Raw genomic sequence first — 7,500 nt, 5'->3', positions numbered from 1 at the left:
CTCGGGCCCTTCTGGATGTGGTGCGGGCAGCCCAAATGCCAGGCCTTGGTCTCATGAGTTGGCCTGCAAGATGGGCGGGCGTTTGGAGCTCGTTTGATAGGCTTTGCGCACTGATACCCGCCAGCACGCCTGGTCTGCGGGCCTTAGCTGCTGGCTCGCCTGCTGGTCTGGCTGATGTGCCTGGTGCGCCCGCCCAGGGCGTGACATTCTCCCCCACCTGATTGCGCAACGCCCTCGTTGCGTCTTCTGCATGGTACTGCCTGATCTGGTCCCCGAACTGCCATAAGTCCTCTGCAGGTTCCCAGCTCGCCTCACTGTCTGGAAGTCCCTTCCAGCGCACCAAGTACTCATGTCTTGGTTGATAGTTCTTCCGTCTCACTTCCCGGTCAGCCATAATGCTGTGGACCTCCTTCTCATATGAGGCCCTTGCTCCCAACGGTGCACGCTTTGACTCTGCCCGTCCTGGATCTCCCTCATCCTCATGGAACGGCTTGAGCATGCTCACATGGAACACCGGGTGTACCCTCGGCTTGGGTGGCATATCCAGCTTGTAGGCAACCTTGCCTACTCTCTTGACTACTCGGAAAGGTCCCTCATACCTCCGGACTAGGCCTTTGTGCAGCCCCCTGTGGCGCACAATGGGATGCAGCTTCACCAACACCAAGTCTCCAACCTGGAACTGCACATCCCGCCTCTTCTGGTCTGCCCACTTCTTCGACCTCTTGGCCGCCTTGTGTAGACAAACTCTGGCCAAGTCAGCTTGCTCCTGCCATGCCTTGGCAAACTTGTATGCTGCTGGATTCGGCCCTGTATAACCTGCAGCAATCGAACCGGGTGTTAGTGGTTGTTGCCCTGTCACAACCTCAAATGGGCTCTGGTTCGTTGCCTCGCTCCTTTGCAAGTTGTAGGAAAACTGCGCAATATCCAGTAGCTTTGGCCAGTCCCTTTGTGTGGCACTCACATAGTGCCTGAGGTAGACCTCCAGTAGTCCATTCACACGTTCTGTCTGCCCATCGGTCTGCGGATGCATGCTGGTGGAAAAGTTCAAGTCTGACCCCAACAGCTTGAACAACTCAGTCCAGAACCTGCCTGTGAAACGCCCGTCCCGATCACTAACAATGGTCCTCGGCACTCCCCAGTACTTCACCATGTTCTTCAGGAACAATCGAGCTGCCTCCTCGGCTGGGCACTCCTTGGTTGCTGGAATGAAGATTCCATACTTGGAAAACCTGTCCACCACTACCATGATGCTTCCAAACCCCTCTGTCTTGGGTAGACCGACTATAAAGTCCAGAGAAACACTCTCCCATGGTCGCTCTGGCACTGGCAATGGCTCCAAGAGACCCCCTGGTTTCTTGAGCTCCACCTTGTCCTGTTGGCACACAAGACAAGTCTTCACATAGGCCTCCACATCGTCCCTCATGTGCGGCCAGTAGTACCGGTCCTCGATCAGCGCCAAGGTGCGGCTCACTCCTGGGTGTCCAGCCCACCTTGAATCATGACACTCTTGCAAAACTTCCTTGCGGAGCTTCCCGTGCTGCGGCACAAACAGTCTACTGCCCCTGGTGTACAGCAACCCATCCTGCAACCAAAACCGCCTAGTCTTACCTTGCTGGGCGTACTCCATCAGAGCCTTGGCTGTAGGATCATGCGCAAGTCCCTCCTTGATGCGCGGCACCAGTGACCCCTCTGGTTGGCTAATGGCAGCAAGGTTAGCCTTCCTGCTCAGGGCGTCTGCCACTAGGTTCGCCCGTCCTGGCTTGTACTCCATCTGGAAATCAAATTCTGCAAGAAAATCTTGCCATCTCGCCTGCTTGGGGGACAGCTTCTTCTGCGTCTGGAAGTAGCTGGTTGCCACATTGTCCGTCCTCACCACGAACCTCGACCCCAACAGGTAATGGCGCCAAGTGCGCAAGCAGTGCACCACTGCAGTCATCTCCTTCTCTTGGACCGTGTACTTGCGTTCAGTCTCGTTCAGCTTCCTGCTCTCAAACGCGACTGGACGTCCCTCTTGCATCAACACGCCCCCTATGGCAAAGTCTGATGCGTCCGTATGCACCTCATACGGCTTGGCATGGTCTGGCAAGGCCAAGACTGGCTCTTCGGTCACAGCCCGCTTCAACCTGTCAAAGGCTTCCTGGCACCCTGCGCTCCACTCCCATGCTCTCCCTTTCTTGAGCAAGTCAGTCAATGGCGTGGCTATTGCTGAGTGACCCTTGATGAAGCGCCTGTAGTAGTTAACCAGCCCAAGGAATGATCTCAACTCAGTGACCTTGGCTGGCGGTTGCCACTCCAGGATGGCGTCTATCTTGCCTTCATCCATGCGTATCCTGCCACCTCCCACTATGTGGCCCAGGAATGGGATCTCCTGCTGGGTGAATGAGCACTTCTCCCTCTTGACAAACAGCTTGTGCGCCCGCAACACCTCGAACACCTGTCTCAAGTGGTCTACATGCTCTCCCAGAGTCTGGCTGTAGATCACAATGTCATCCAAATAAACCACAACAAACCGATCAAGGAATGACTGAAGTACCTTGTTCATAAGGGTGCAGAATGTTGCTGGGGCATTCGTGAGTCCGAAAGGCATCACCAAGAACTCATACGAACCATACCGAGTGACACATGCTGTCTTTTGCTCATCTCCCTCTGCGATCCTGACTTGATAATAGCCTGACCTCAAATCCAGCTTGGTGAACCACCTTGCGCTCCCAAGTTGATCGAACAAGTCCGCAATGAGTGGGATGGGGTACTTGTTCTTAATGGTCAGCTTGTTCAAAGCCCGGTAGTCTATGCACAGCCGCAACGACCCATCATGCTTGCGCTGGAATAGAACCGGTGCACCATAGGGTGCTTTTGATGGCCTGATGAAGCCAGCATCAACTAACTCCTTGAGCTGCTTCCTCAACTCCTCCAACTCTGGTGGAGACATTCGGTAAGGGGCTCTGGCTGGTGGCTTGGCCTCGGACACCAGCTCGATCTTGTGGTCCACCTCCCTCTTAGGTGGTAGCTTGCTAGGCAGCTTTGCGGGCATCACATCACTAAAGGTCTTCAGCACCTTTAGCACCTCCAAGGGTGACTCGGTCTCCTTCTCCCTTGGCTCATCATATTTCAGGGCTGCCAAGAAGGTGTCTTCTTGTCTACTTACCGCCTTGGCAAATTGGATGGCTGACACCACCCGTGACCCAACTCCAGACCCTCTCCTCAATGGTACAAGGCATTGGCACCGTGCATCCAAGATGCAAACACAATCGGCAAAAGGCACAAGGAGGGCGTTAATCCGAACAAGGAAATCCAACCCAATCACAAACTCATAGTCGTCAAGGGGTATTACCTCAATGGTCTCCTTGCCTTTCCAATCTCCAAGCTGTAACTCCACTCCCCGTGCTACTCCAATGGCTGGAACTTCCTTGGAGTTCACCGTCTTAATGGTACCAGTCCCTTTTTGCACCTTTAGTCTGAGCTTCCGGGCTCCATCACCTGAAATGAAAAGATGTGAGGCACCTGTGTCCACCAGTGCGCTCACCTTCTGACCCGCAACCATCAGATCCGCAAACATCAAGCCCTTTGGCTTGCGGCTCCCCTTACTCTGGACAGCATTGAGCACCAACGACCCAAGCTTTGCTGCCCCTGACTCTGGCTCCTCGTCAGACTCCCTGTCTACAGCAGCCAGCTTGCCCTTCTGCGGGCAATTGCGCGCTATGTGGCTCCCTCCACATAGGTAGCATGCTAGTGGTTCTCGGTCCCCCTTTGCTTTCCACTTGCCTGCTGATGGCTTCCTCTCGCCATCCTTGGTTGAACGGTCTCGGTCTCCATCCTTGGACTCCCGGTCACGGTCCTTCCCATTGGACTGCTTCTTCCGGTCCCTATCGTCCCTGCCCTTACCCTTGGGCTTGGTAGACTCGAACTTGTTCAGAGGCTTGAACTCTATCAACGCCTCGGCAGTGGTCATGGCTTTAGCCAAGTCATGAACTCCCCTCCTTTGTAGCTCATGCTTCACCCACGGCTTCAGCCCATCCATGAAAGCAAAGAATGCGTCCTTCTCGCCTAGATCCGAGATCTGTAGCATCAGTTCAGAGAATTTTTGAACATACTCTCTTATGTTCCCTTGCTGGCTCAACCTGCGCAACTTTGCCCGTGCCTCATCATCGGCATACTCCGGGTAAAATTGTTCTCTGAACTCTTTTTGGAACTCTGCCCAGGTTCCAATCTTGGCGTTCCCACGCCTGACATCATCACACCTGCGCCTCCACCATAATAAGGCTACATCAGTGAGATACATAGCAGCGGTGCTTACCTTTATCGCCTCGTCTTGCATGCCCATGGCCTGGAAGTACTGCTCCATACCCCAAAGGTAATTGTCTATTTCTTTGGCCGCCCTAGTCCCCTTAAACTCCTTAGGCTTGGGGACATCCAATCTGGATCTGGACACTCCAGCAAACATGCCATTCCCAATGGCAGTCTTGCAAGTAACGAGCTCACTGGTAAGCTCCTCCATCCGCTGGCGCATGGCCTCCATGCCATGGCGCATGGCCTCCATGCCATCTCGCAAAGTCAGAACTTCCGCCTCCAAGGATTCATTCTTTTGGGTGATCGCATCCAGGCCATTGTTGAGAGCAGCTGCTAGCTCACTTTGGATCTCCTCCCCCATGGAGTCTAGCGATGCAATGTGAGTTTCTACTTCCTCCAGCTTCTCCCCCATGTCGCCTATGGTCACCTCCACCTTGGCCAGCCTACCGTCCATGGTAGACCAGATATCTCTAGAACAAGCTTTCTTGCCTCTTCCTCGCCCATGCTCCTGGGCCTCTGGTTGTTGGCTAGCAACGTCGCTTTGGGATGCCATCTCCTCAATCACGATCTAACCTGCACAACACAAACACGCAGAATCGAACTCGCTCTGATACCAACTGTCACGGGCTCCGACCTTAGACTCAGAATCCGTGCGGCCTTAGGCTTGGAATCTCGTCCTTGATGCCTAAGTCAGCCTAAAACACAAGCGTGCGGGCACTAGAACAAAGGGAAGGGCTGATTACGCAAGTTAAAGAGAAACAGGACAGAAAAACAGAATTCTGGAAATGCTCTTGTATTCACTGAAACAGAAGTGTTTGATGGTGTACAAATGAGGGTGGAGCAGCCCTCTATTTATAGTTGAGGCTCCAGCTACAACTTAATGGCAAATCCCTAAAATAAAGGCTACAATCATGGGATTACATTTAATCAAGATGCTGGTTCCTGATTTTCAGGGTCAACCAAATCTGCCAGGATGCTGATGCTGATCCTGCCTGGTTCCAGAAGCTTCCCTTGCGTATCCAGCACCTCGGGCCCTTCTGGATGTGGTGCGGGCAGCCCAAATGCCAGGCCTTGGTCTCATGAGTTGGCCTGCAAGATGGGCGGGCGTTTGGAGCTCGTTTGATAGGCTTTGCGCACTGATACCCGCCAGCACGCCTGGTCTGCGGGCCTTAGCTGCTGGCTCGCCTGCTGGTCTGGCTGATGTGCCTGGCGCGCCCGCCCAGGGCGTGACACCCGCACCAGGGCCCAGCGTGTGCCGATGGTGCTGGGGGCAAGCGCCCGCCCCAGGGCCCAGCGTGTGTCGATGGTTATCGGGGCAACCGGCCGCACCAGGGCCCAGGGTCTGCCGATGGTGCTCGAGGCAACCGCCCGCACCAAGGCTCAGCATGTGCCGATTGTGATCGAGGCAACAACCCACACCAGGGCCCAGCTTGTGCCGATGGCGGTCGAGGCAAGTGCCCGTACCGAAGGGCAGCCTATGCCGATGATGGTCGATGCATGTGCCATCACCATGCGTCATCATGTGCCATTGATGGTCGAGGCCTTGGCCGAAGTTCGATTTTGAGCCACGGTGCCCATGCTTGGCTCCAGCATGTGCTGGTGCCGCATTTTTTTCACTCGGGACAGCATCGCCGGAGCATCGCCGGAGCATCGCCGGAGTACCGCCGGAGAACCTGACCGGCGGCATTGGGGTTCCGGCGATTGGGAGGGGGGCCGGGGGGGTGTGCGCACATGATGTGCGATGGGTGCTGGTACTTGGCCTTGTGTTGGCCCCCTATCCCTCATCAAACCTCTGAGAATTCACACCCCCTTAAAGAGCATTTGAGATTTTACAGGTTTGCTACCAGTAGCCGTTAAAGTGTCTGAAATGGGGACACTTTTTTCAAACGGTCACAAAATCTTCTCTACTTCGAGTTTTTAGCTGAATTTTTTTGTGCATGCCAACAAAAATAGAAGGATCATGCCTACAAAATTTGGGGCCAAAAATCCTTATAAAAAAATTTTAAAAAATCCCGAACCGCAAAAAGTTTCGAAAATCATGAAAAATAGAAAACGAGTCATCTTCCAACGAAACTTCACGTGAAGGCTTAGGGGACCATTGTATGAATTTACAAGCCATAAAAATGGCATTGGCACGGCAGAAATTTGAAGATGTGCCTAAACCCACCAGGGCCCAGCGTGTGCCGATGGTGCTCGAGGCAACCGCCCGCACCAGGGCCCAGCGTGTGCCGACGGTGGTCGAGGCAACCGCCCACACCAGGGCCGATAGTGTGCCGATGGTGCTCGAGGCAACCTGTCGCACCAGGGCCCAGCGTGTGCCGATGGTGATCGAGGCAACCTGCCGCACCAGGGCCCAGCGTGTGCCGATGCTGGTCGAGGCAAGCGCCCGCACCAGCGCCCAGCGTGTGCCGATGGTGCTCGAGGCAACCGACCGCACCAGGGCCCAGCGTGTGCCGATGGTGCTCGAGGCAACCTGCCGCACCAGGGCCCAGCGTGTGCCGATGGCGCTCGAGGCAAGCTCCCGCACCAGGGCCCAGCGTGTGCCGATGGTGCTCGAGGCAACCTGCCGCACCAGGGCCCAGCGTGTGCCGATGGTGCTCGAGGCAACCTGCCGCACCAGGGCCCAGCGTGTGCGGATGGTGCTCGAGGCAAGCGCCCGCACCAGGGCCCAGCGTGTGCCGATGGTGGTCGAGGCAACCGCCCGCACCAGGGCCCAGCGTGTGCCGATGGTGGTCGAGGCAACCTGCCGCACCAGGGCCCAGCGTGTGCCGATGGTGCTCGAGGCAACCTGCCGCACCAGGGCCCAGCGTGTGCCGATGGTGCTCGAGGCAACCGACCGCACCAGGGCCCAGCGTGTGCCGATGGTGGTCGAGGCAACCGCCCGCACCAGGGCCCAGCGTGTGCCGATGGTGGTCGAGGCTGCCGATGATGGTCGAGGCAACCTGCCGCACCAGGGCCCAGCGTGTGCCGATGGTGCTCGAGGCAACCGACCGCACCAGGGCCGAGCGTGTGCCGATGGTGCTCGAGGCAAGCGCCCGCACCAGGGCCCAGCGTGTGCCGATGGTGGTCGAGGCAACCTGCCGCACCAGGGCCCAGCGTGTGCCGATGGTGGTCGAGGCAAGCGCCCGCACCAGGGCCCAGCGTGTGCCGATGGTGGTCGAGGCAACCTGCCGCACCAGGGCCCAGCGTGTGCCGATGGTGCTCGAGGCAACC

This window comes from Durio zibethinus, unplaced genomic scaffold, assembly GCF_047325235.1.
Source record: "Durio zibethinus cultivar Kanyao isolate XHJ-2024 unplaced genomic scaffold, ASM4732523v1 HiC_scaffold_3, whole genome shotgun sequence".
Classification (NCBI taxonomy): Eukaryota; Viridiplantae; Streptophyta; class Magnoliopsida; order Malvales; family Malvaceae; genus Durio; species Durio zibethinus.
Note: the sequence above shows the minus strand (reverse complement) of the source record.